At 39.5% G+C, this 10,894-nt stretch overlaps 1 protein-coding gene across 3 annotated transcripts in view; it reads right to left on the bottom strand.

The window, feature by feature from the left end:
* Window positions 1-10,894, bottom strand: part of LOC128696495 (double-stranded RNA-specific editase 1) — a 66,258-nt gene that overhangs the window by 34,566 nt on the left and 20,798 nt on the right. The window contains exons 1-2 of one of the 3 annotated variants that reach the window (XM_070094726.1): window positions 3,897-3,979; window positions 3,143-3,219 (exon numbers count right to left, since the gene is read on the bottom strand). The exons of 1 other annotated variant lie outside the window; for it this stretch is intronic. The gene's annotated coding sequence lies outside the window, so the exon portion shown is untranslated. Of the gene's footprint in view, window positions 1-3,142; window positions 3,220-3,896; window positions 3,980-10,894 lie in introns of those variants that run through there. One more of the 3 variants, XM_070094725.1, reaches the window with a different exon arrangement.

Raw genomic sequence — 10,894 nt, 5'->3', positions numbered from 1 at the left:
AGAAATGTATTTGCTTTTTGCAACAATAACGCTTATGTCTCACGTCTATAAGCATAATATAAAAGCATACTGGTCCACAGATCGGCTAATTTCTACCCCATCCTTCAGTGAAATACCAGTGAACAGGTTTATCTTACTGTTACGTATGTTGCACTTCTCTGACAAAACCAGGCCTGACAGAAGTGACAGGTTATACAAGATTAGAAATGTTTTCGTGTATCTCAAACAAAAGTTCAGGATATACTTTTATCCATTCAAGAATCTTGTAATTGACGAGTCTTTGATTTTGTTCAAAGGTAGACCGTCATTCAAGTAGTATATACCGAGCAAGAGGAACCGCTTTGGTATAAAATTGTTTGTACTCTGTGATTGTGACAGTGGCCTGGTGTTGGATATTGTTGTATACACGGGTAGTAAAACATTGAAAGATACCAAGATGTTATTGGGTATCTCAGGTGACGTAGTGAGAAACATGATGGCACCTTATCTTGGTAAGGGCCATACATTATATACCGATAACTGGTACACAAGCCCATTACTCAGTGATTTCATGCGAGTGAACAAGACAGATGTGTGTGGCACAGTGCGTTCTAATCGTAAACATATGCCCAGGCTCAACACAGGTGTTCGTGGTGATGACGTGCAGGTGTTTACTGCCAATGACATCATGGCATTATGGTGGCATGACAAACGAGATGTCACATTGTTGACAACCATTCACCGTAATGAAATGCAAGACAGTGGCAAAGTTGATCGAGTGACTAATGAACGTATTCGAAAACCAGTGTCAGTGATTGATTATACACAAAACATGCGCTTGGTTGACATGTGTGACATGCAGATTGGTTTTGTTGACTGTGTTCGTAAGAGTTACAAGTGGTACATGAAACTTTTCTTCCATCTCATGGACATTTCAATGCTGAATGCATATAATATGTACCAAATAAAGACTGGTAACAGACCACCGTATGGTGAATTTTGTTTGTCTGTTGTCAGACAACTCATAATGAAGCACCAGGTAACAACACCTGCAATACAACATGGTCCTCGAATTCATCACGATATACCCAAGCGTTTGAGGAGAGAAGGTGATCATTTCATAATACAGCTTCCTTCAACTCAAAAGAAATTTGCTCAGAAGAGATGCATTGTCTGTGCACAAACAAAACGACGGCAACAAAGACGCAAAGACACTCGGTTTATGTGTGAGGAATGTAAGGTGCCTCTGTGCATGGTGCCTTGTTTCAAGGAGTTCCACAAGCTCCAGCAGTTCTAAAATGATGTCCAGTGATTGTAAATATGTAAATATATGATAGAACATTAGTATTATACAATATTTGTGCATGTTTATTGTAATAAACAACAGTGGTAAACAATAATATGATAATAACTTTAGTGCGGTTGTTGTGTTCAATACAGTGAGTTTATATATATCAATTATATACAGTATTGGTCTCTCAGGCCCCAAATGTTAGTAGGAATAGAAAAAAAGTGGAAAAGAAAAGAAAAAAACAACTAAAACAACAAAATAATATAATACGCGTATGTGGAATTCGTCGATGTTGCCACCACCACATCATTTTCTATAAACTTCTTGGCACTGTATCTCGGTAAGTACTGATCAGATTCTAATTTTTTTTGTTTTATTACCTTCACAAAAATATGCTCTTTAATTATGTAAGAAAAAATTTTTTTTTTTTTTTTTTTAAATTTCTTGGACACTGGTGCGTGACTTCAGATTTTGGCCTTGGACCCTGAAAGGGTTAAGGGCAAAACTGCTGTGGTTGTCATCAGTTTTGGCTGTCGAATCAACTTCTGGAACGAATTAAATTCGAAAACCAAGGTTCCACCATACTGCTCTGCTGTGTTAACTACTGTACCACATTTTTTCCTGTCCTTGCACTTTGTAGAAATTGCTGATGTGAATAATAATAATAATAATAATAAAGCAAGACCCATTTTAGAGAAGCAAGCACTGGACACAGACTTTTTATTGTAGTTTTCAGGAAAGCAAATTTAGACCCAATCATGTGCACTCCAGTATACTGTACCTTTCCAGTAGTCAGAGAAAGGTGACGAGTGCAAAAATAGGTCAAAACTATGAAAGAAAAACTATGCTCTGCATTATGCACATTTATAAAAATCAGTACAAAGTAAACAGCGTTGTCAATTCTTTTACCTATACCTGTGTTACACCAAACACTATGATTATCAGTATACAGTGGACCCCCGCTTAACGATCACCTCCAAATGCGACCAATTATGTAAGTGTATTTATGTAAGTGCGTTTGTACGTGTATGTTTGGGGGTCTGAAATGGACTAATCTACTTCACAATATTCCTTATGGGAAAAAATTCGGTCAGTACTGGCACCTGAACATACTACTGGAATGAAAAAAGTTAGTTAACCGGGGGTCCACTGTACTTTTCCATGTTTTATCCATGATAAATAAAGTACATCTTCATCTTCATGGCACAGTCTCACACCATGCTTCATAAATTGGAAAGGAAGTACACATTACTGATAACTGAAAAATCACATTAAAATAAGGTTGAATGTATTAACAGAAAAAATAAGGAAAAAAAATCCTGCCAAAGTTAAACATTTAACAAGTATTTTTTTCATTTTTGAAGGAATGGTAACATCTCTAGATGGTTGTTGTTTACCATCCTCCTACACAGCACTTAAGTACAGCATAGTGGAGCTATATGGTTTCACAAAAATACAAAAAATCATGTTTAGAATACTTTTTATCTAAAGTATGCACTTGGGTCAATGTACTTTTGTATCTCTTCAATTGTAAAATAAAGTTTCACACTTATTATTGTAATAAAAGGAAGCACTAAACCTACTATGGTCATACATCGCTGCCACATTTACTATAATAAACCTAACCATGTAAAAGGTCATGAAAAAGTTGATACATTGTAAACCCTCATTTTTAACAGCAAAATGACTATTACTGCAAACCAACAAGATTACATGGCAAAAGGGTTAATGTAACAAAGCCAACTGAATAATATGCCTAAAACCTGATGACAGAAGACAAATTATTTTATCAACTTATGGCTACCTTAAAAGCTAAACATAACTTAAGAAAATACAGAATATGCATTAAAAATTATACTAATAGAGGCATACGCTATGGCAGGGCTGATCTATGCTGATCCCCGATTCCTTGGCTCTTCAGCAGCTCTCAGTGGAAGAAACCATAAATCCTGGAGACATGGAGCCAGTGTAACTAAACTTTTTTCTTCTTCCAACCTACAATTAAATCTAGAGTGCAATTTCAAGTGGCTGGCTTATCTTTCACCCTATATCGTATATTTTTACTTTGGTTACAATATAAGGAAGCAAAAAAAATCTTTAGAAATTTAAATTGTAATGCAAATGCACTTAAATTATTTATTAGATATTGGTAATGAAGACTCCACACATTATCCTAGTGAAGACCAGTTCAATGAACATCAAAGATCAGAAGCTTTAAACCACATTTCAGATAATGGCACAGTGAAAAAAAAGGCAGGGGAAAGATATAGCAGAAAAATGGTGATAAAAAACTGGAAACATGAGAGAAAAATTTGTCTCGGTTTTACTTTAATCAAATCCTATTCAATCTCCACTGGAAAAATTCCTAATAGAAAATCAATTGTCATCCTCCATATGCCCAAAGATTCAATAAGGCCTGGTTAATATAATCACAGAATAACTTTGGAACTGCCATAGTTATTTAGTACTTCATATCACACAAAGCAGGCTATTAATTTTACAATAATCACTAATTTACTATGGCCTCAGCTTTAGATGATTACTAACCAGAACTTTTTTTTTTTTTTTTTTTTTTGCCTAGATTTGATCAGGCTCTACATTACTGTATAGCCTTCTCCTCACTTACCGACGTACTCGTTCACCGACAACTCGGAGTTACGACGAGCTCTCTGACGAGTCGCCGTTGTATACTGTACAAGAACTTGGGTCATGAACAGGCAGTGTAGCATCTCAGCATCAAGCATCTGAATCTCCTTCCTACAGCCACTCAGTACACTAGCTTTCACAGTCTCCAAGACTACATATTTGTACAAATTTACCTGTTGTTCCTCCTGTAAGAGGAACAACAACAGGAAAATGGAAGAAGTACAAAAAAGTTCATTGTAAAGGAGTTAGTGATGCATCTCAGCATCAAGCAATCTCCCAGACTACACATTTCGTCTATAAATTTGTACTTTATTGTGCATCCCATAGTAGAAAATAGAAGTGCAGCAGCACTTGCAAGAGGAAAAAACAAGAGGAAAATGGAAAAGTACAAAAGTTCACAGTAAAAGGGTTAGCTGGTGTGTTCGTGTGTGTGTTTGCATTCTCAGTGTATCGTGGCAACTTAGTAAATGATTAAACTCAGTGAACAAGGTATGTGGATGGTAATAATCAAAATAATAATAATATAAAAAATTATAATAATCAATCTGGAGAGATTTAAATGTCAGCTACCAAACCTATACGAAATACTTATGACATTTAAAGCGCTCCAGAGCAATTTATAATTATAAATTATATAAATTATTATACAATTATTACCATCGACATACCTTGTTCACTGAATTTAATCTTTTTAAAATGCCATGAAACAGACAGCACAGCATATGACTTGGAAAAAAAATAGGGAAAAATCGAGCTATTCGAGTTTTTTTTTTTTTTATGATGAGGGATCCAGGAGTGCTTACCCTGATGTAAACATTGTTTTCTTTCATTATAGACCAGAGGTACAGACAAGAGAACGGCAGCTTCCGCCGTTACCCCTCACATATGGCATATATTATTCATTTCGGCATCTTTATTACAGTTCTAGGGTATTTATCGTGTTTCTGATATCAATTTGGAAAAAATGTGATAGACAACCTTTATTATTAACCCTTTGAGGGTTTTCGTCGTACTAGTACGTCTTACGCGTAGGGGTTTTTGACGTACTAGTACTCATAAATTCTAGCGACCTCAAATCTAGTGGGAGAAAGCTGGTAGGCCTTCATATGAAAGAATGGGTCTATGTGGTCTGTGTGCACAGTCTAAAAAAAATCCTGCAGCACACAGTGCATAATGAGAAAAAAAAACTTTTTCCATTTTTTTTTAATAAATCAGCGACTTTGCAGTGTATTTTCGTATGGTATTTATTGTTGTATTCTAGTTTTCTTGGTCTCATTTTATAGAATGGAAGACATATTACTGAAATTGAGATGATTTTGACTGGTTTTACAATGAAAGGTGCCTTGAAATTGAGCTCAAAGTAGCAGAAATGTTCGATTTTTACCAAACTTCAAAAGTAAACAAATCGTGCCAAGCGTGCAATACACGTCAACTGGTGAGTCTAATATTCTTTCACAAGTGCACCAATAATATTTATACCATTTTTTACACTAATGCAGTAGTCTGCATAACAGTAAATCTTATATTTTTTGTGAGAATAAAAATTCAAAGTGGAAAGCAAAAGAATATAAGAGGGGCCTTGAGACGTGACTAATGACTAGAGGAAATGTCATTTTAGTGCCAGGAATGTCTTTCTTGTTTATTCTGGACCCTATTCCGAAATTGGCATCTTTTGAAATTTGTGTGAAATTGGCAAAATTGCTAAATTCTGACCACTGTACTGGATAGTTGAATTTATAAATGGGTGGTTTCTTGCACCCATTCGATAGAAAAATGGAGTTCTAGCGAAATATTCATGTTTTTTGTCGACTAGTACAGTGAAATTGGCCGAAAATGGGGCTCAAAGTGGGCAAAATCGCCGATCCGTAAACATCGCCGAGACCGCTAACTTTGCGAGAGCATAATTCCGTAAGTTTTCTATCAAATTTCAAACTTTTGGTGTCGTTATGATCGGGAAAAGATTCTCTATCTTTTCATAAGAGAAAATAATTTTTTTTTTTTTTAAATTTGGCCGACCCTGAGAACGAGTTTCGGAGAGCGCCTGTCGACCCTCAAAGGGTTAACATTGGCGTAATTACACAACATTTTATTAGGGCCATGGCTAACATCCAACACCCCATGACAATTCACCAGATACTGAATGACTACTGCTCGCCTCTCCGTCCTCCCAATAGCTCCTCCCACTTCGTCACAATGTTAGATGGTGAATTTAATGTAATAGAGAAAAATTAAAAGAAAATTAAAAAAAAAAAAAATTTATTATCACACTGGCCGATTCCCACAAAGGCAGGGTGGCCCGAAAAAGAAAAACTTTCACCATCATTCATTCCATCACTGTCTTGCCAGAAAATTTGGAAATTGGAAAAATTTCAGAAAATTCACTACACGTCCAGATGTACAGTGGAACCTTGGCTTATGAACTCCCCACCATGCAAATTTTTCAGGATGCGAACCGTCGTTTGGTCAATTTTTTGATTCTGGATACGAACGAAATTTCAGGATGCGAACTTTCCCCTCAAGGGATTATTATTATAATCAAAAAGAAGCGCTAAGCCACAAGGACTATACAGCGCTGCAGGGCAGGAAGGAAGCGAGGGCATCAGGTGGCAAAAGGGAGATGGATGAGTAATAGGTTACGGATGACAGCGGGGTAGTGGATGGTGAAAGGGTAAAGGGCAGCAAGAGACTGAACTAGAAAGGGTTGAGGGGAGTGCGAAAAGTATCATCAGAGTTTGTGGAGTAAATCAGTCGTTGTCAAGAAGTCAATGAGAGAGTCAGGATTAAAGGAGGGTCCATCAGCAAGAAGGGAAGGTAAAGAGAGAGTAGTAGAACGAAGACGGTGTTGGAGGTAAATTCTGCGTGCTCGTTGATAGAGAGGGCAGTCTAACAGAATGTGGCTAATCGATACTGGAACTTGACACTGCTCACAGAGAGGAACAGGGTGCCTCTCCATGAGATACCCATGAGTAAGACGAGTGTGGCCAATGCGAAGGCGGGAGAGAGTGGTCTCCCAACCTCGGCACTGATGACAAGAAGACGGCCAGTAACCTATGCTCGGTTTAATAGAATGAAGTTTGTTACCGAGCAGAGTTGACCAACGTTGCTGCCAACGGGTGCGAAGGTGGGTAGCTATTGCAGCAAAATAGTCCAGAAATGGAACACCTCGATAGGAAATTGGTAGGTCATGTACTGCTGACCGCGCAGCAGTGTCTGCCTGTTCATTGCCCTGTACGTCGACATGACCAGGGACCCAACAAAAAACTATCTTTATGTTTGGTAGAGATACGGCGTAGCCAAAGTTGGATACGGAGAACTAGGGGATGAGATGTATCAAATTTTCGTATAGCCTGTAGAGCACTAAGGGAGTCTGAGACTACTACAAATGATGACACAGGCATAGATGCGATACGAATAAGTGCTGCAAGAATGGCATACAGTTCAGCAGTAAAAATGCTAGCTGAAGATAGTAAATGCCCCCGCACGACGCTGTCCGGAAACACTGCTGCGAATCCGACGCCGTCTGAAGACTTAGAGCCATCTGTGTACACAGCGGTGGCATGAGAATGGGAGTGGAAGTGATCAAGAAAAAGAGAGCGGGAAGCCACCGTAGGCAGTTGAGCTTTCGAGCAAGGGAGTGAGAAAGAACAGACCCGAACAGCTGGAACTTCCCAGGGGGGTAGGGAAAAGTGAGATGCTACATAAACATATAAAGGTGGTAACTGAAGGGAAGACAAGAGTGAATGTAGGCAAAGAGAAAAGGGACGGAGCAAACAGGGGCGGCGAACGAATAAAGAATGTCTACTAATATCGGTGACCATTCTATAAATGGAAGGATTGTGTAGATCGTGAGAGCGTACATAGTAGCGAAGGCAATGGGCATCACGGCGATCAGACAAGGATGGAACATTCGCTTCTGTATAGAGGCTCTCAACAGGGAAAGAGCGAAAAGCACCAAGGCACAAACGTAATCCTTGGTGATGGATAGAGTTAAGGCTAGAGAGAGTAGCAGGAGAGGCCGCGGAATAAATCTGGTCACCATAATCGAGTTTCAATAAAACGAGGGCTGAATGTAGGCGAAGCAGAGTTCGACGATCAGCTCCCCAGGAACGATGAGCAAGGGTTTTAACCCTTTGACTGTCGAAGGGCCCAATCCTGAAGTTGCTCCTGGTGTCGCAAAATATTCGAAAAAAAAAAAATTATTTTTTCTTATGAAATGATAGAGAATCTTTTCCCGATTGTAAAGACACCAAAAAAACGAAATTTGATGGAAAACTGACGGAATTACGCTCTCGCGAAGTTAGCGACTTCGGCGATATTTAAAAATCGGCAATTTCGCCCACTTTGAGCCCTATTTTTGGCTAATTCCGTTATTCCAGTCAACCAAACTCATAACTATTTCTTCTATCGATTGAGCACAAGAAACTGCCCATTTACCGATTTCAACTACCCAATAACATGGTCAGAAATCTGCAATTTGGCCAATTTCACGAAAATTAAAAAATACGACAATTTCAAAATAAGGTCCAGAATGAACAATGCAGACATTCCTGGCTCTAAAATAAGATTTTCTTTGTTCATCAGTCATGTCTCCAGGTCCCTGTGATATTACTCTTGCTTTTTATTTTGAAATTTTATTCAAACAAAAAATAGAAGATTTACTGTTATGCAGACTACTGCAATACTGTAATAATTGTAAAAATTACATCAACCCATTCATGACTGCATATTAGAATGGCTATTTGGACATTTATTGGACAATGACATCATTTGTTTACTTTTGAACATCGGCAAAAATCAAACATTTCCTGTACTTTGTGCTCCATTTCCAGGTTCTTTTTATAGTAAAATTAATCAAAATCACCTCCATTTCTATAATATAGTTTCCATTCTATCAAATGAGACCATGAAAACGAGAATACAACCACAAATACTATACGAAAATAGACCACAAAGTCGGCATTTTAATTAAAAAAAACGGTCGGAGTTTTTTTTTTCTCATTATGCACTGCGTGCTCCAGGATTTTTTTTATGTGGTGCACACTGACCACACAGACCCATTCTCTCACATGTGGGCCTACTAGCTTTCTCCTGCCAGATTTGAAGCCGCTAGAATTTATGAGTATATATACGTCAAACACGGTACCTCACAAACGTATATATACGGCCGCGACAGTCAAAGGGTTAAGAAGGTTTAGCCGGCTGTGACAAGTTGCCTTCAGAGAGGTAATGTGAGGTTTCCAGGATAACCTACAGTCAAAGAGAAGGCCTAGAAACCTGACTATCACGTTCGGGGATACGGGAGCCATAGAGATACAAAGGATGATCGGAGATAACAGAGCGTCTAGTGAAAGTAATTTGGTGAGTTTTGGTACTTGAAAATTTAAACCCATGCGTGGTGGCCCAAGTGGAAACACGGTCGACCGCATGCTGGAGAGAAACTGCAATAAGATGACAGTCAGCGCCTGCACAAGCAATAGCGAAGTCATCAACATAGGGTGATGACCAAATATTGGGTGGAAGAACAGAGGCCAAATCATTTATAGCAAGGAGAAACAGTGTAGTGCTTAGAACACATCCCTGAGGGACACCTTCAGCTTGGACGAAGTCCGGGGAAAGAACATTATTGACTCGAACACGGAAATGTCTGTCAGTTAAAAAGTTCTTAAGGAAGGATGGTAGATTGCCTCGGAGGCCTAAGGAATGGGACTGGGCCAAAATATTATGCCTCCAAGTTGTGTCATATGCCTTCTCAAGGTCAAAAAATATGGCAATAACCGAGTGATTATTCGCAAAGGCATTACGAACATACGTATCCAAGCGTAGTAAGGGGTCTATGGTAGAACGACCCTTACGAAAGCCATATTGACTAGCAGAGAGACTGTTGTGTGTCTCTAAATACCACATTAAACGTCGATTTACGAGACGTTCCATCACTTTGCAAACTGCACTAGTAAGAGCGATGGGGCGATAGTGGGAGGCATCATGTCCTGTAGTACCCGGTTTGCGGAAAGGGAGAACAATGGCAGATTTCCACAGCTGGGGAAGAACTCCTTGTGCCCAAATAAGATTGAAGAGGTGTAAGAGGACTACAAGGGCTGACCGATGTAAATGTTGTAACATACGAATATGAATGTCGTCAGGCCCAGCTGCCGATGATCGGCAAGCTGAGAGCGTTGCCTCCAGTTCTTGAAGTGTAAAAGGCACATTATACGTACTGTTCTTCTCTGAGAGAAGAAAAGTCCAAGGGTACTAACTCTCTGGCAGACTTTGAGGAAAGAAACGAGGGGCATAGATGGAGCCCTCGGGAAATACGGACCAGATGTGTGCCAAGTTCAATGGCAACGTCGAGAGGGTTTGCTACATCAACACCAGCGACCCGTAGAATAGGAGCCGGGTCAGGAGAGTATTTACCACTCAATTTCCTCACTTTTTTCCAGACTGCACTCATAGAAGAAGCAGAGGTGATGGTGGAAACAGTCTCGCCAACAAGTGCGTTTAGCTTCATGGATGACACGGCGAGAGATCGCACGCTTCTGCTTAAAATCAAGAAGTCTCTCAGCAGTTCTATTGTACCGGTACCTGCCCCATGCAGCACGTTTCAAACGTACTGCACGAGCACAAGCAGGAGACCACCAAGGCACGCACTTCTGAGAATGCCTGCCTGACGTTTGGGGTATAGAATGAGAAGCTGCGGTATAAACTGACGTCGAGAAGATGTGTAGGAGCTCATCAATGGAGGATGAAGAAGGAACCTCACTAAAAGCAGTGAGGTTTGAGTAAAGATCCCAATTTGCCCGATCAAATTGCCAGCGAGGGCTATGGAAAGATGGTGAATAGGAAGGAGAAGTAAGAATGATCGGAAAATGATCGCTGTCATGTAAGTCTGGTAGAACAGACCAGGTGAAGTCTAGTGCAGTGGAGGAAGAGCAGACTGATAGATCGATGCAAGAGAGAGTATGAGTACGAGGATCAAAATGG

The sequence above is a fragment of the Cherax quadricarinatus genome, chromosome 47 (genome assembly GCF_038502225.1).
Source record: "Cherax quadricarinatus isolate ZL_2023a chromosome 47, ASM3850222v1, whole genome shotgun sequence".
NCBI classification, from domain to species: Eukaryota; Metazoa; Arthropoda; class Malacostraca; order Decapoda; family Parastacidae; genus Cherax; species Cherax quadricarinatus.
Note: the sequence above shows the minus strand (reverse complement) of the source record. Positions and strands in the feature narration are given on the sequence as shown.